This window comes from Nuphar pumila, chromosome 5 (genome assembly GCF_984573655.1).
Source record: "Nuphar pumila chromosome 5, dmNupPumi1.hap1.1, whole genome shotgun sequence".
Classification (NCBI taxonomy): domain Eukaryota; kingdom Viridiplantae; phylum Streptophyta; class Magnoliopsida; order Nymphaeales; family Nymphaeaceae; genus Nuphar; species Nuphar pumila.
Genome location: NC_143253.1, coordinates 24,507,621 through 24,525,804, shown reverse-complemented (window position 1 = coordinate 24,525,804; position 18,184 = coordinate 24,507,621). Strand labels below are relative to the sequence as shown.

Below are 18,184 nucleotides of genomic sequence, written 5' to 3'. Positions count from 1 at the left end.
AATCTTATCTTTTATTGTATTTCCACACATCCATCTAAGCATACGCATCTCAGCTACACTCATTTTTTAAATATGATGTCTCTTGGCAGCCCAACATTTTGTACCAAATAGTAAAGCGAGCCTAATAGTCGTCCTATAAAACTTTCTCTTCAACCGCAATGGCATTTTACGATCGCACAACACTCCAGTTGCACTCTTCCATTTCATCCACCCAACCTTTATCCTATGATTTACATCTCTATCAATTTCTCCATACTTTTGAATGATAGATCCCAAATATTTGCAACAATCATCCATCGATATTTCTTGCTCACCAAGCTTCACTACACTCCCATCATTACTTCGTTCCTTACTAAACCGACATTCCATATATTCTGTCTTACTCAACTTAAAACCTCTTGCTTCCAATGTCCATCTCCATAATTCTAACTTCGCATTAACCCCAACTTTAGACTCATCAATCAAAACAATATCATCAGCAAACAACATACACCACGACACATTTTCTTGAATTGATCTCGTAAGTTCCATCACTATAGCAAATAGGAAAGGGCTTAATGCAAATCCTTGATGTAACCCAACCGTTATAGGAAAATTGGTTGTCACCCCTCCACAAGTGCAGACATTGGTTACTACTCCTTCGTACATATATTTTGCTGAGAATAGGTGGTTTTAGTTTAAGTTCTCTTATATTAGAGTTTTTTTGAAATTTTGTTCTCATAAGGACTTAGATGTAATTTTTCCTTTTAGCCTCTCTCTATTTAATATAGAGAGAAGCCCTAATCTAAAAATACGATATTAGTTTTCTGTGCAGTCGACTCTCTCTCTTCCTTTTTCTCTCTCTCTCTCTCTACACAGGTGGCTGCTCCCTTCTACATGGTATCAGAGTTTTCGATCTCGGGAGCGTGATCACGAGAGGACTGATCTTCACCAATGAGAGAAAAAAAAATCCAGACTGCGTGAAAATCAGGTTTGCTATTACACTAGTGTGGAAGATCTGATAACAAATCTGGGATGTTACCCAGATCTGTCGTCAGATCTAAGGATGGAGCTCCTGTCGTGATTTCCTGGAGCCGTAACCATTTTTTTGAATCTGGAGTTTTTTTTTTCTCTTTGTGGGTTTTTTTTTTGATCTCCTGTCGTGATTATCTGGAGATTGATGAGTTCCTGCTGTTGCGTGCCTGCCGTGATTGACGTGCTGGTGGTTGTTCCTGCTGTTTAGGTCACGCAGCAGGTTTCTGTGCTGCTGCGTGCCAGCCGTGAGCTGTTGGCTGTTCCTGCTGTTTGGGTCACGCAACAAGTCTCTGTGATGCTGCGTGCCAGCCGTGATTTTCATTTTTCTGTGCTGATTGCGTGCCTGCCGTGATTCTGAAATTTATTTCCTGTGTTTGCTGCGTGTGATCGAGATATGATTGATCTATTTAATTGTCTTCTGAAGACTTATTAGCCGTTATGCTTTATATGTTCGGGGAACAGCAGTTGTCGTGTTGATCTGTGTTGCAACTGAATATTATTGTTGGTCGTGGTGTGTTTGGGTGCAGCAATGGTCGTGACTCCCTGTTGTATCGAGTTTTGTTTCGTGCTGTGTTAGTTTAAGCTATCCTTTTGTCGTGAAAGCATCAAGAGTGTTTCCTTGCTGGTTGTGGGCTGTTTTTATTTTTGGAAACAGCAGTGCTGATTCCTTACAGTGTTGGAAAATTCTACTTGAATACTTGTTGTTCAAGTGAGCAGTATGGTTGAAAATTCGAAATGTGATTCTAAAATGGAACATATTGGGGAGTATAAGGCTTTTGCCAACCCCTTCTCGTACGGCTCTTCCGTAAGGTTGAATGAAACCAACTATGCCAGGTGGTCCAGAACTTTTATGATGTCGGTATCTGGACATCGTCGAAAACATATTCTGTTGGAAGACGAACCCCCTGAAAAATTGGGAAAATATGTTACTTGGGATGAAGATAATGACGTAGTTATGTCATGGATCATGAATAGTGTCGAACCCCATATTGCTGATGGATTGATCTACTATAATACAGCCAAACTGATGTGGGGCAATCTTCGTGATACATATTCACAAGAAACAAATGTGAGTCGTATCCTGCAAGTAGAACATGAGATTTATAATTTGCAGCAGGGAGATCAGACCTTGGCCCAATACTATGCCTCTGTCAAAGCTGCGTTTGAAAGACTTAATGCTCACAGGCCTCTTTGTTGCTCGAAGCAAAAGGATCATCAAGAACAAACTATGGTTGCTTGTTTTCTTACAGGTCTTTCTTCAGAATTTTCTGTTGCAAAAGTTCAAATGTTGACTGGATCAGATGTTCCTACTCTTGCAGATGCATATAATCGTCTGAGTAGACTTGCGATTTCTCTACCACAATCTCAGCCTGTGACTCAGTCATCTGCTCTTGCTGTCTCATCTGGTTATGGGCGTGGAAATACTCAGAATATCAGAGGACGAGGACGTGGACGTGGACATGGTATGGGAGGCACAGGAAAGCTTCAATGTACATTCTGTGGAAAATCTGGACATTTAGAAGATCGTTGCTGGGATAAGTATGGTCGGCCAACCTCTTCTCCATCAAAGTCATATACTCCTAAAGCAAATGTTACTACTATCGAGGCAACAAATGTACAAGAGAATATCTCTGCAAGTGACCGTAGTATCACTCTCAGTCGTGCTGAATATGATGAGTTGATAGCTCTTCGTCCTTTGAGTTCCACTCCTCCTGTAGCTGGTGTTGCCTATTCAACCGGAAATTATCTTCATCCGACTGACAGTAAGTGGATTATTGACTCTGGTGCATCCAGACATTTATGTGGAAATTCACTTGTTTTCTCAGATATAAAGGATATTAATGCTCATCGAGGAGTCTCATTAGCCGATGTGAGTTCCTCCCCGGTCGTTGGTCAGGGAAATATTTCTACATCCTCCTCATTACAGTTGCAAAATGTTCTTCATGCTCCAAACTTTCCTCAAAGTTTACTTTCTGTTAGTTGCCTTATAAGAGAGCAAAACTGTAGACTAATATTTGATCCGATGGGTTGTCATTTTCAGGATTTGCTGACGGGGAAGAAGATTGGTGGAGGCTATGAAGAAAATGGAGTCTACTATCTACATCATCCAATGGGTAATGTTCATGCTGCAGTGGAACACTCATTCAGTCCTGTTTAGTGGCATCGTCGTCTTGGTCATCCTTCTTTGTCAAAGCTTCGTTCGGTCTTTCCTCAAATTCCTTCTACCACATCATTTCAGTGTGAAGCATGTCAGTTGAGAAAGCATCATCGAAGTTCATTCCCTTCGAGTCAGAGTCAGTCTAGTAATAAAGTTTTTGAACTTCTTCATGCAGATGTATGGGGTTCTAGTAAGATTCCTACTAGGACTCAGTGTCGTTATTATCTTGTTATTGTTGATGATTTCTCTAAGTTGTCATGGGTATTTTTAATAAAAGAACGATCTGAAGTTCCAAGTATTATCAAATCCCTAATTCTTGAAATAAAAACTCAGTTTGAATCTATTGTCAAGATTGTTCGCACTGATAATGCTCTCGAGTTTAAATCAAAAGGTCTATTACAATTTTTCCAAGATCATGACATCCAACCACAAACTTCCTGTGCCTATTCATCTCAACAAAATGGGGTGGCTGAGCGCGAACATCGGCACCTGCTTGATGTTACCAGGACCATTATGATTCAATCCAATGTTCCTGCGTTATACTGGGGTGATGCGATTACCACTGCTTGCTATCTGATCAACCGCATGCCTTCGTCTTCTGCGGGTGATCAAATTCCATTACATATCCTAAAACCTAATGCCCCACTTTTTTCTTTCTCACCAAAAATATTTGGATGTGTTTGTTTTGTACACAAACTTGGCCCTGATCGTGATAAATTAGCCGCTCAAGCTACAAAATGCATATTTATAGGCTATCCAAAAAATCAAAAGGGCTATTGATGTTATGATCCTATTTCTCGCCGAGAGTATGTCGGTGCAAACATATCTTGGAATCCTCTCCATATTACTCTATTTCCGGTTCCCCATTGCAGGTTGATCCAGCTGAGTCTTTTCCATTACCTATACCTCATTTTCCTTTGGAATTTGTGCCCTTATTACCGAACCAAACTTCATCCTTTTCCAGATTTCATAATCCCCCATTGGTATATGTGCGTAAAGCTCCACCTCCGCAAGAGCCTTCATCTTCTCCTCAGGTAAGTTCTACTGACAATAGTGATCTTCAGGATGATGATAACAGGCCCATTGCTCTACGAAAGGGGACACGACAATGTACCTTATATCCCATATCTCATTTTGTCTCCCATGCCAAAATTGGACATCAGATGAAGTCTTTTATTTCAGCCTTATCTGCTGAAACTATTCCTCTGAACTATCAACAGACAAAACTTGATAATCGCTGGAAGCTGGCTATGCAAGAAGAAATGAATGCTTTAGTATCTCAGAATACCTGGGATCTAGTTGATTCCCCAACACATGCTGACATTGTTGGATGTAAATGGGTATATACAATAAAGTACAAATCTGATGGTTCTATTGAAAGGTACAAGGCCAGATTAGTAGCGAAAGGGTATACTCAGACATATGGTATTGACTTCTTTGAAACTTTTTCTCCTGTTGCACGGATGGGTACCATCCGTCTTGTTCTCTCAGTAGCTGTTCAACATGGTTGGAGCTTGTGCCAATTAGATGTGAAAAATATATTTCTATATGGGGATCTATCTGAGACCGTTTACATGCAACAACCTCCAGGATTCGAGGTTGAGGGGGAGTGTCAGAAGGTGTGTAGATTGAGAAAGGTGATTTATGGCTTGAAACAAAGTCCTCGTGCATGGTTTCAAAAGTTGTTTGAAGTGATGTCAAGTTTTGGCTTTAATAGATAAGCAGCAGATCATGCACTATTTATAAAGAAAACTAGCTTTGACATAGTTGTTATGATGGTATATGTGGATGACATCATTCTTACAGGAGATGATGTGAAAGCTATTGAAGCCACAAAGGCCCATCTTCAAAAACACTTTGTTACAAAAGACCTTGGTTCACTCAGGTATTTTCTGGGTATAGAAGTTGCTAGGAGCCGTGAAGGGATGGTTTTGTCTCAACGGAAGTATGTTCTTGACTTATTAAAGGAAACAAGCATGTTGGGAGCTAAACCATCAAATATTCCCATGGATCATAAAGTTCAGTTGTTTGAAGAAGGGTCAAAACCAGTTGATAGCAAAAGCTATCGCTCCCTAGTAGGGAAGCTATTATATGTAACTGTGACCAGGCCGGATATTGCTTTAGCAGTAAGCAAAGTTAGCCAGTTTATGGACAAACCAACTGAGGTACACTGGAATTGTAAGACCCGCAATTTATCAGATAACTCTGAATAAATTCCTGAGGCATTTTTCCAGTGAAAAATAGCGTTTTTATCGTAAAGCGAATCAAATTTATTCCTGCGATCCAAATATACTTAGGATATTTGTATCTTCACGAATATATGCTCAAACGCTCTGGAGATCATAACTTCCTCCTTGATCGAAATCAAGAGATTCCTGCGAGCCAACTTTCTTAGTTGCATCAATACGAAGATAATGTCCTACTCAGAATTTTTCAGAAAAAAATGCCGAAAACTCAACTTTTTTGTGGGACCCACGAAAATGTTGGTGGGACCCACAGAAATATTCTTCAGAAAATATCCGGTGGGACCCACGAAAATATCTCATGGAAATATCTCAGATGGATAAGATCAAACAGTCAGATGGATAAGATCAAACAGTCAGATGGATAAGATCGAAGGGAATTTCTGAAAAAGCTATGGACTAAAATGGAAATTCTGAAACTTGGGGCTCAAGTTTCAGAATCTATAAATAGAGGAGCCCCCCTCCTTTGAAAAATCGTCTAGCCCTCTCTCTCTCCTCCTTTTCCAAACCTCCCCTACCTAGCCTAGCCCACCTGAGCCCACCTGACCTGGTCTGAGCCTGCCTGACCTGGTCCTAACCCACCTGACCTAGGTCTGAACCCACCTGACCTAGCTCAAACCTAGTTGACTTGACTTGAACCTAGTTGGGTTTGAAGTCAAAGTCAAAGTCCTTTTTGGTCCAGCTTTTGGTTTGGATTTCTGAACCCAGACTTAGCCTACTTGAGCTGAGTTCGAACCTGCTGAACCCAGTTGACTTGGATCGAACCCTGGTTGGTTCAAACCACTTAGGTTAAGTAGCTTGACCTGCTCTACCTCTTTCTCAACTAAGTCAGCTTCATCTGACTTAGTCTGACCTCTCGAAGGAAGGCTCGAAGCCAAAGAAGCAACCCGGAGCCGTTTCTTCCACGATTTGATGTAAGTTCGCTTCGTTGATCCATCTCTCTCAAGTATTTGATTGTTTTTATATAGCATATACTTTCTGAAGTAGTATCTTGCTTTAGTTCTTGGTTGAGCCCTCTAGGACGCTTCGGTGTTCACGCGCTCGCCTCGTAACTATCGTCGGATATATATGTTCGAATACGCAGTATATGCGTTCTTCAAAATAGTATCTCACCCTAGTTCTTGGTTGAGCCCTCTAGGACACTTCGGTGTTCACTCGCTCGCCTCGTAACTATCGTTGGATACAGATCTAGGTGTATATCTGCTGATACTGCCGACGCGTCTTATATCGCACAGGCCATGTAATTTACCTTTGTCGTCGCGTCGTATGATGCCAAGGCTCCCTGTTTTCTGTATTTTCGATTACTGCACTTCCGATTATGCATTTACTTACGCCGTCGCGTCGAACGATGCCAAGGCTCCTGCTTTCTGCAATGTATTTACTTACGCCGTCGCGTCGAACGATGCCAAGGCTCCTGTTTTGTTATATATATAGAATATTTCGTTCAGTTACACACCCTGAACAATAGTATATGCATTTCCTTTACGCCGCCGCTGTATAAAGCACAGGCTTCTGCTTATATTACATATATGGCGCGTAAGTGAGCGTTCAAACGGAGATCAACTCCAAAATCGCCCATGCGATTCCCTTACCGCTCCTCGTACAAGATTCTGCTTGACGAATGAAGCCCCTATTGGAAAGGCTTCGCCTTTTGGCAAAATGCTCTTTACGTAAAGACTAAATCAATTACGTATGACCTCGCTATGGCCCAAGGTTCCGGTAACCTTGATGGATGCAAAGTACGCACAACGGTGCGCATCCATTTCCCGAGTTAAGCGTAGCGATTTCCCACCAAAGATGGGAGATGCCGCTGAAATGGATAAAAGAAAAGGCACGCTTTCTCCGTTAAAGAGAGGAAGTGCTGCTAAAATTCCTGAAGGGCTAAGAATATCTCAGAAAGAACGTAACAGAAGTGCTACCCAGTTATGGAACGCCTTCTACGATGTAGAAAGGTTCGTCGCACCACTGCCGGTAGAGCAAAGAAGGTGTTGACAAAATGGTTGGCAGAAGAGCTGCCAAAACCAGTTAAGTGGCACAATGATGTCCTTTGTTGGAACGATGTCAGAATGACTCGTCTCCCTGACACCTGCAAGGGCATCATACTTGTAAGAGCCGTTGCGCCAAAGTAGTGGTAGCGCCTTGACAAGGTCCTGAGCTCGTTGCGTAAAAATACGCCGAGTAGCCGATCCGTAGTGATCGAGTCATGTGCATGCTCATTGATAATTATCAGACAACCAGACTCGTAAGGGCCGCTGAGCCGGAGTGAGTTGTTTCCACCGAAAGAGGTGAAGTGCTCGTCAAGGCCGAAGTGCCGAGAGCAGAGTTAAGCATGCATATGAGTAAAACCTTTGTTCCACGGTGAAAACCGTGTGGTTGATTGGGGTCGGGTACATACTTCTCAAAGGCTGCCCTATAGGCATACAATGTTCGTCAAGTAATTGTAAGACCGGCAGGCCCCTTTCAGAATTTCTCACCGAGGAAGACGGTGATGGCGCAGCCTTGAGTGACATATATTTCACCCGAACCTGATAGAGTTCATTGATGGCCTTCGTCACTCAGAGGTATGGAGGTCGTGGTTATCCTTAAATATCTAAGGATTGAACCCAACTACTGCAGTAGTAGAATGCATTCGGATACCTAGTAAGGATCTCTTCCGGTATGCTGTACCGTCCTACTAGAGGGATGGGGTCAACAGGCCTCTGGGGTATCTAAAATACATAGAATAATCAACCCCCAGATCGTCGCGTTGTCGCCCAGATATGAGTCCCCTAAGCCCAGGGGGAGGTGCAATTATCGAAACAAAGCATTAGCTTAGGTACAACGCTACTTTGAATGTATGAGTGGATGACGTTGTTGAGTCAGTCCTGCATAACCTTTGTGAAGGTGTCATGGTCGGTATACTACTGGACCGATTGGGAAAGAACCCCATTGATATCGGTACGACTAAGTGAAGCTCAGAGAGCTGTCCTTAGATTCGTAGGATACGGATGTGCCAAGCATAAAGGCTTGAGTTAGACATCCATTCGTGACTCTAAGGAAGTCAAGGCTAAGTCGTAGAGACTTAAGAGGTTATTCTAACTCACAGCCCTGAAGAGGCTTATGCGAAGTCATGACGACTTGCGTGGATGTTCAACTCATAGCCCTGATGAGGCTTTTTGCGATATACGCTAAGTCATGGAGGCTTGAGCGTCGTATTACGAACTGCGACCCTGAGTGGTCCATGCATTTACTTGAGTTGAATAGATAGGTGTTTGCCTACTTACCAGACCATCAGTGGTTCTGACCCCGTTTAATGGGGATTTCAGGTGTTGAACCTACGTGGCGATATGCGGAGCAAGGCGGCATCAAGTTCCAGGGTTTCTCTAGACAGAGTTGTACTGCTTCCTTTTTATTGAACCTTCACTGCTTTTCTAAGCAGTATTGTTGTAATAAACATGTGCTTTCGATAAAATGGAACACTTTGGTGGTCAATGAGTTGCTTGGCCACATACCTGCAACGTGCTCGGAGTTTCCTAAAACTGACGACTCATTATCGTCTGATTCCGCTGCTAAAAGCTTTTCTAAGTTCCGCTGCAAAGAAAAAAAAAAAGAAATCCATGAAAATTTTAACTTAGCTTTGTTTTGGAAATCCGGGGCGTTACAGAATTGGTATCAGAGCCTGAGTCTGAGAAACCTGGTTCAAGATTCGTCGTGTTTGCGGTATCGCACTGTAAGTATAAATTTTATACTTTCTCTGATTTGGGTGTATTTGTGTGAATAGATAAAATGACTCCTAGGACGAGGAGAACCATGCCGAGTGAGGAGTCCCATACACAGGGCTTCCTGCTGGAAACACTCAACAGGCTTGTGTCTGCCATTCATGAATCAAGGCAAGCACCAGCCCCACCTCGCAATGAGAATCTGGGAGGAGTGACTTATGAAAAGTTCCTCAAACTCGACCCACCTGTTTTCGTTGGTAGTGCCGATCCAGAGCTTGCAGAAAGCTGGATCGAGGAGACAGAGTGCACTTTCCTTGTACTGGGAGTACCGGAAGGGAAAAAGACAAACTTCGGCACATATAGGCTGAAAGACAACGCACGGAAGTGGTGGGATACCACTAAGATAATCCAGTTCTCTCAGCTTGAAGTCATCCCTTGGGATGATTTTCGGAGAACTTTCTTGGATAATTACTTTCCGATACACTCCAAAAATAAGAAGAAGATGGAGTTTCTGGAATTGGAGCAAGGTGTTATGAGTCTGATGGACTATACCACTAAATTTCAAAACCTTGAACGATATTGCTCCACGTTATTCGATACTGACCAAGAAAGGGCCGATAAATATATCAATGGATTTCGGGAAGGGCTACGATCTCGAGTCATAACTAGCATGCCCCAAACATTTCAAGCCGCTGTGGCAGCAGCTTCAAAGATTAGTGTAGACTGGGAGCGATGCAAAGGGGTCGTAGTAAAGCGACCGATAGCAAGTAATGAGAACAATAAGAGGACGTTCCCCGGTGGCCAAGAATCACGACCAGCTTTTTATAAGAGGGATTTTCAGGAGAACAACTTTACTCCACCGGTCGAGCGGCCATTACAGATGGTAGAAGCCAATCAGCCCTACCAACAGTCTAATTTTCGATGCCCGAGGTGTAGCTCAGATCATCCAGGAGGGGTTTGTCCTCGCGATACAGGAGGTTGCCTGTATTGCGGCAAACCAGGGCATCGTGTGAGAGAATGTCGCAAGAAGGCCTCAGATCTTCAACAGAGAAATATGGGATCTGGAGGACCCTCTCAACAAATACAACAACAACGACTGCCACTACCCAGGATAGAGCAGAAACCTGTGGCAGGTCGTGTCTATGCAGTGACAGCCGAACAACTCACGAATGATGACCATATCAAGGAATCTGGATACCTTGATAGATAGAGTTGTAATGGGTAAAAAGCTATCAAAGGACAAGATCCAATAATCGCTCGAGACAAGAGGCTTATGACCTTGTGTACGGTCATCTGGATCGATATGTATCCTTGCTCTCTAAAGTAATGTTGGATTTGTTAAATTAAATCTTAAGTGCTTATGCCCAAAATTTATGGCTATAGACCACATGATTGAGAAATTAAGTTTGCGTAATTAGAACGTTAAAAATTACTTAATAAAATAAACCATCGAGGAATTGTTCCCAAGAAGAGAGTCCTGTGAGGTTTTACATATTCAAGATCAGATCGTCTAGCCAGAGTGAGCCTGTGAGGGTATACAGCTCCGTGCGAGTGTATATGTTCCAAAACCAGTAGCTTGGCTAGTATGATTCTGTGAGGGTGTACTGATCCAATATCAGGTAAGTCTGACGAAGGCGAACCTGTGAGGAGGTACGTTTCCAATACCAGGTAGTCTGACAGGGGACTTATTCCAATATGGTTAATCTCTACAAGAATGATCTGTGTGTACAAAATAGTTACACAAGATGGCTATGTTAAATAGCCGGTTGGAAGAACGTTGATTCAACAAACTATCGTGGTTGTAGCATGATTTGAACTCAGATATGAGAAACATACCTCATCGATCATGAATCATGATATGAGGTAATGATTGGAATAAATACAATGTTGAACTAAGTGAATAAAATTATGAATCTAACATATGAGAGAAATATCCCGAGTTACGCACTTAGTACTCTTAACTGAATTTCGCGGACGAAATTCCTTTAAGAGGGTAATGATGTAAGACCCGCAATTTATCAGATAACTCTGAATAAATTCCTGAGGCATTTTTCCAGTGAAAAATAGCGTTTTTATCGTAAAGCGAATCAAACTTATTCCTGTGATCCAAATATACTTAGGATATTCGTATCTTCACGAATATATGCTCAAACGCTCTGGAGATCATAACTTCCTCCCTGATCGAAATCAAGAGATTCCTGCGAGCCAACTTTCTTAGTTGCATCAATACGAAGATAATGTCCTACTCAGAATTTTTTCAGAAAAAAATGCCGAAAACACAACTTTTTTGTGGGACCCACGAAAATGTTGGTGGGACCCACAGAAATATTCTTCAGAAAATATCCGGTGGGACCCACGAAAATATCTCATGGAAATATCTCAGATGGATAAGATCAAACAGTCAGATGGATAAGATCGAAGGGAATTTCTGAAAAAGCTATGGACTAAAATGAAAATTCTGAAACTTGGGGCTCAAGTTTTAGAATCTATAAATAGAGGAGCCCTCTCTCTCTCCTCCTTTTCCAAACCTCCCCTACCTAGCCTAGCCCACCTGAGCCCACCTGACCTGGTCTGAGCCTGCCTGACTTAGCCTGAGCCTGCCTGACCTGGTCCTAACCCACCTGACCTAGGTCTGAACCCACCTGACCTAGCTCAAACCCAGTTGACTTGACTTGAACCTAGTTGGGTTTGAAGTCAAAGTCAAAGTCCTTTTTGGTCCAGCTTTTGGTTTGGATTTCTGAACCCAGACTTAGCCTACTTGAGCTGAGTTCGAACCTGCTGAACCCAGTTGACTTGGATCGAACCCTGGTTGGTTCAAACCACTTAGGTTAAGTAGCTTGATCTGCTCTACCTCTTTCTCAACTAAGTCAGCTTCATCTGACTTAGTCTGACCTCTCGAAGGAAGGCTCGAAGCCAAAGAAGCAACCCGGAGCCGTTTCTTCCACGATTTGATGTAAGTTCGCTTCGTTGATCCATCTCTCTCAAGTATTTGATTGTTTGTATATAGCATATACTTTCTGAAGTAGTATCTTGCTTTAGTTCTTGGTTGAGCCCTCTAGGACGCTTCGGTGTTCACGCGCTCGCCTCGTAACTATCGTCGGATATATATGTTCGAATACGCAGTATATGCGTTCTTCAAAATAGTATCTCACCCTAGTTCTTGGTTGAGCCCTCTAGGACACTTCGGTGTTCACTCGCTCGCCTCGTAACTATCGTTGGATACAGATCTAGGTGTATATCTGCTGATACTGCCGACGCGTCTTATATCGCATAGGCCATGTAATTTACCTTTGTCGTCGCGTCGTATGATGCCAAGGCTCCCTGCTTTCTGTATTTCCGATTACTGCACTTCCGATTATGCATTTACTTACGCCGTCGCGTCGAACGATGCCAAGGCTCCTGCTTTCTGCAATGTATTTACTTACGCCGTCGCGTCGAACGATGCCAAGGCTCCTGTTTTGTTATATATGTAGAATATTTCGTTCAGTTACACACCCTAAACAATAGTATATGCATTTCCTTTACAGGCTTCTGCTTATATTACATATATGACGCGTAAGTGAGCGTTCAAACGGAGATCAACTCCAAAATCGCCCATGCGATTCCCTTACCGCTCCTCGTACAAGATTCTGCTTGACGAATGAAGCCCCTATTGGAAAGGCTTCGCCTTTTGGCAAAAATGCTCTTTACGTAAAGACTAAATCAATTACGTATGGCCTGGCTATGGCCCAAGGTTCCGGTAACCTTAATGGATGCAAAGTACGCACAACGGTGCACATCCATTTCCCGAGTTAAGCGTAGCGATTTCCCACCAAAGAGGGGAGATGCCGCTGAAATGGATAAAAGAAAAGGCACGCTTTCTCCGTTAAAGAGAGGAAGTGTTGCTAAAATTCCTGAAGGGCTAAGAATATCTCAGAAAGAACGTAACAGAAGTGCTACCCAGTTATGGAACGCCTTCTACGATGTAGAAAGGTTCGTCGCACCACTGCCGGTAGAGCAAAGAAGGTGTTGACAAAATGGTTGGCAGAAGAGCTGCCAAAACCAGTTAAGTGGCACAATGATGTCCTTTGTTGGAACGATGTCAGAATGACTCGTCTCCCTGACACCTGCAAGGGCATCATACTTGTAAGAGCCGTTGCGCCAAAGTAGTGGTAGCGCCTTGACAAGGTCCTGAGCTCGTTGCGTAAAAATACGCCGAGTAGCCGATCCGTAGTGATCGAGTCATGTGCATGCTCATTGATAATTATCAGACAACCAGACTCGTAAGGGCCGCTGAGCCGGAGTGAGTTGTTTCCACCGAAAGAGGTGAAGTGCTCGTCAAGGCCGAAGTGCCGAGAGCAGAGTTAAGCATGCATATGAGTAAAACCTTTGTTCCACGGTAAAAACCGTGTGGTTGATTGGGGTCAGGTACATACTTCTCAAAGGCTGCCCTATAGGCATGCAATGTTCGTCAAGTAATTGTAAGACCGGCAGGCCCCTTTCAGAATTTCTCACCGAGGAAGACGGTGATGGCGCAGCCTTGAGTGACATATATTTCACCCGAACCTGATAGAGTTCATTGATGACCTTCGTCACTCAGAGGTATGGAGGTCGTGGTTATCCTTAAATATCTAAGGATTGAACCCAACTACTGCAGTAGTAGAATGCATTCGGATACCTAGTAAGGATCTCTTCCGGTATGCTGTACCGTCCTACTAGAGGGATGGGGTCAACAGGCCTCTGGGGTATCTAAAATACATAGAATAATCAACCCCCAGATCGTCGCGTTGTCGCCCAGATATGAGTCCCCTAAGCCCAGGGGGAGGTGCAATTATCGAAACAAAGCATTAGCTTAGGTACAACGCTACTTTGAATGTATGAGTGGATGACGTTGTTGAGTCAGTCCTGCATAACCTTTGTGAAGATGTCATGGTCGGTATACTACTGGACCGATTGTGAAAGAACCCCATTGATATCCGTACGACTAAGTGAAGCTCAGAGAGCTGTCCTTAGATTCGTAGGATACGGATGTGCCAAGCATAAAGGCTTGAGCTAGACATCCATTCGTGACTCTGAGTAAGTCAAGGCTAAGTCGTAGAGACTTAAGAGGTTATTCTAACTCACAGCCCTGAAGAGGCTTATGCGAAGTCATGACGACTTGCGTGGATGTTCAACTCATAGCCCTGATGAAGCTTTTTGCGATATACGCTAAGTCATGGAGGCTTGAGCGTCGTATTACGAACTGCGACCCTGAGTGGTCTATGCATTTACTTGAGTTGAATAGATAGGTGTTTGCCTACTTTCCAGATCATCAGTGGTTCTGACCCCGTTTAATGGGGATTTCAGGTGTTGAACCTACGTGGCGATATGCGGAGCAAGGCGGCATCAAGTTCCAGGGTTTCTCTAGACAGAGTTGTACTGCTTCCTTTTTATTGAACCTTCACTGCTTTTCTAAGCAGTATTGTTGTAATAAACATGTGCTTTCGATAAAATGGAACACTTTGGTGGTCAATGAGTTGCTTGGCCACATACCTGCAACGTGCTCGGAGTTTCCTAAAACTGACGACTCATTATCGTCTGATTCCGCTGCTAAAAGCTTTTCTAAGTTCCGCTGCAAAGAAAAAAAAAAGAAATCCATGAAAATTTTAACTTAGCTTTGTTTTGGAAATCCGGGGCGTTACAGGAATGCAACCATAATGATTCTCAAATATCTAAAATCCTCTCCTGGAAAAGGGTTATTGTTCAGGAAAGGTGGAACTCTAGAGATAGTAGCCTATTCTGATGCTGACTATTCTGGATCTGTAGTAGATAGAAAGTCTACCACAGGATTCTGTGTGTTTTTGGGAGACAACTTGATTTCATGGAGAAGTAAGAAACAAAATGTGGTTTCCAGGTCGAGTGCAGAATCAGAAATTCGGGCTATGGCACAAACAGCTGCTGAATTGATATGGGTTCACACTGTTCTTCATGATCTCCAGGTGAAGGTTTCCTCTCCAATGACCATGATGTGCGATAACAAAGCAGCAACATATATAGCAAACAATCATGGTTTTCATGAGAGAACAAAGCACATTGAGGTTGATTGCCACTATGTAAGAGATATGATTCAAGCTGGTCATATCACTACCAAATACCTAAAGTCGGAAGAGCAAGTTGCATATATGTTTACAAAGCCTCTTGCTAGGCCAAATTTCTCAAAATGTTGTGACAAGCTGAGCATGATTGATATCTATGCTCCAGCTTGAGGGGGAGTGTTGAGAATAGGTGGTTTTAGTTTAAGTTCTCTTATATTAGAGTTTTTTTGAAATTTTGTTCTCATAAGGACTTAAATGTAATTTTTCCTTTTAGCCTCTCTCTATTTAATATAGAGAGAAGCCCTAATCTAAAAATACGATATTAGTTTTCTGTGCAGCTGACTCTCTCTCTCTCTCTACACAGGTGGCTGCTCCCTTCTACATCTTTAATTATACTAATGTACTTGAGAGAAACACCTTTCTTCATCATTGTTCACCAGAGAACATCCCTAGGTACTCTATCATATGTCTTCTCCAAATCAATAAAAACCATATGCAAATCTTTGTTCCTCTCTCTATATCTCTCAATAAGTTGTCTAAGAAGATGTATAGCTTCCATAGTTGATCTTCCAGACATAAAACCAAATTGATTCTCTGATATCATGACAACCTTCCTCGACCTATACTCAATCACCCTCTACCAAAGTTTCATAGTATGACTCATGAGTTTTATACCACGATAGTTTGTGCAATCTTGCATATCACCCTTATTCTTATATAGAGGCACCAAAGTGCTCTTCCTCCACTCATTAGGCATCTTATTTGTCCGCCAAATCTTGTTAAAAAGATTTGTCAACCATTCTAAACCTTTCTCTCCCAAGCATTTCCAAGCCTCGATAGGTATACCATCTGGGCCAACTGCCCTTCTTGATTTCATTTTCTTCAAAGCCTCTGCAATTTCTTTCTTTTGAATCTTGCGCATGAAGTCACAATTCATCTCATGAAAAGGAATGGAGAAGTCTCCAAGATCCTGAGCATGACTTTCATTAAATAGCTTATCAAAATAATCTTTCCATCTCTCTTTAATCTCTTCATCTTTGACTAAAACCCTTTGCGTTTCATCTTTGATATATCTAACCATACTCAGATCCCTCGATTTCCTATCTCTCATATTTGCAAACCTATAAATATCCTTCTCGCCCTCTTTGGTATCCAACTTGTCATAAATCTCCTTATATACCTTATCCATCGCGTTTAAAACTACTTTTTTAGCTTCCTTCTTTGCTATCATATACTTCTCAAAATTCTCAAATTCTCATTATCATGACTCTTAGATTTCTATAACACTCTCTTTTAACCTTAATAGCTAATTTAATATCCTCGTTCCACTATGATGTATCCTTATATAGTAGTGCACCGCCTTTAAACTCACCCAATACCTCCTTAGCCACCTTTCTCATGCCACCCGCTATCTTATTCCACATTGAGTCTGAATATTTCTCGAGACACCAATCAACTTCCTTAACTACCTGTTCTTCAAACATTGCTTGTTTAGCTCCTTTCAGTGCCCACCACTTAATTCTAGGATCTATCCTATGTCTATCCCTTTTGCAGCATTTTTTAATTCTAAGATCTAAAATTAAGACTCTATATTGTGTAGCTACACTTTCTCTCGGTATAACCTTACAATCGATGCACCAACCCCTATCTCTCTTTCTTATTAGGAAAAAATCTATCTGACTCGTATTAACCCTACTTTTAAATGTTACTAGGTGAGACTCCCTCTAAGAGATTATATCATAGGACAAACCAAAATCTAAAATCCTTTCTCCACTTTCGTTTCTTTCTCCTATACCATAGCCTCCATAAATACTCTTAAATCCATCCCTACTAATGCCTACATATCCATTAAGGTCACCGCCGATGAAAAGCTTTTCTCCATAAGATATCCCTTGTACTGCTCCATCTAAATCTTCTCAAAATTGACGCTTAATGGAATAATCTAAACCTAATTGAGGTGCATAAACACTAATAATATTAATAATATCCATACCTAATACTAATTTAATAAGTAAAATCCTATTACCCTTCTTACGGACCTCAACTACATTATCTATAAACTAACGACTAATAACAATCCCTACTCGATTTATATTTCTATTTATTCCTATATACCAAATCTTATATCCCCAAGGTTTTATCACTTTTGCTTTCTCACCTACCCATTTGGTCCCTTGTAGACATAAAATATCCATCTTTCTCCTACGCATAGCATCTACTAACTCTACCAACTTACCAGTTAAAGACCCTATGTTCCAAGTGGCTAACCTAATTTTATGGTCTTGAACTATCTTCTTTACCCCCACCTGTCCAACAAAGTGAGGGAACCCTTGCCTATTTGACACCACACCCGGGTGCCGGTGTGATGCGTCACTTCTGGGCGACGACCTAACAACCCTTGCCCATTTATCACTGCCTCCGGGCCTATAGAGTACATCACGTCGTTCAGTAGGAAACACCCCAACGAAATTCTCATATTGGTGCTAGAAAGTGGCTTTGAATACATTAGGTTCAATAAAGAACCCATACACATGCACATGAAGTGCGAATAAACCCATTAAAGGGAACAACACAAGCACATAATGTGCTAACACATAAACCCGCACAAGGGATAAAAATATGACATAAAGTCATAAGTTGAATATTATTGAAGAAGAAGGAAGAAGGGGGTTAAACCCCATACAATGGAGCATAAGCTCCTCCAAGGAGTAAAGAATACAAAGGGGGAGACCCCTATTTATAACACAAGAGAGGGGCCACCAAGGGGGCTCCCAAAGGAGTCGTTGGGAGCCCCCAACGGTCACATTTGTGACCGTTGGGGGCTCCCCAACGACTCTTTGGGGAGCCTCCCTAGGTGGCAAAACCACAAAAAAGGGAAAAATAAAAAAGAAAATTAAAAATAAAATTACAAACATATTCCAAATGGAATATGTGTAAAAACTGTGAAATGTCTAAACTACCCCTATGCCTATAAATAGATAAATATATATTTTATATATATAATTAGGATAATACATA

General features: G+C 42.0%; 1 protein-coding gene across 1 annotated transcript in view; it reads left to right on the top strand.

Annotated features, from left to right (window-relative positions):
- Positions 1-18,184, top strand: part of LOC149837152 (DUF21 domain-containing protein At4g14240-like) — a 101,746-nt gene that overhangs the window by 3,389 nt on the left and 80,173 nt on the right. The window lies entirely within an intron of this gene.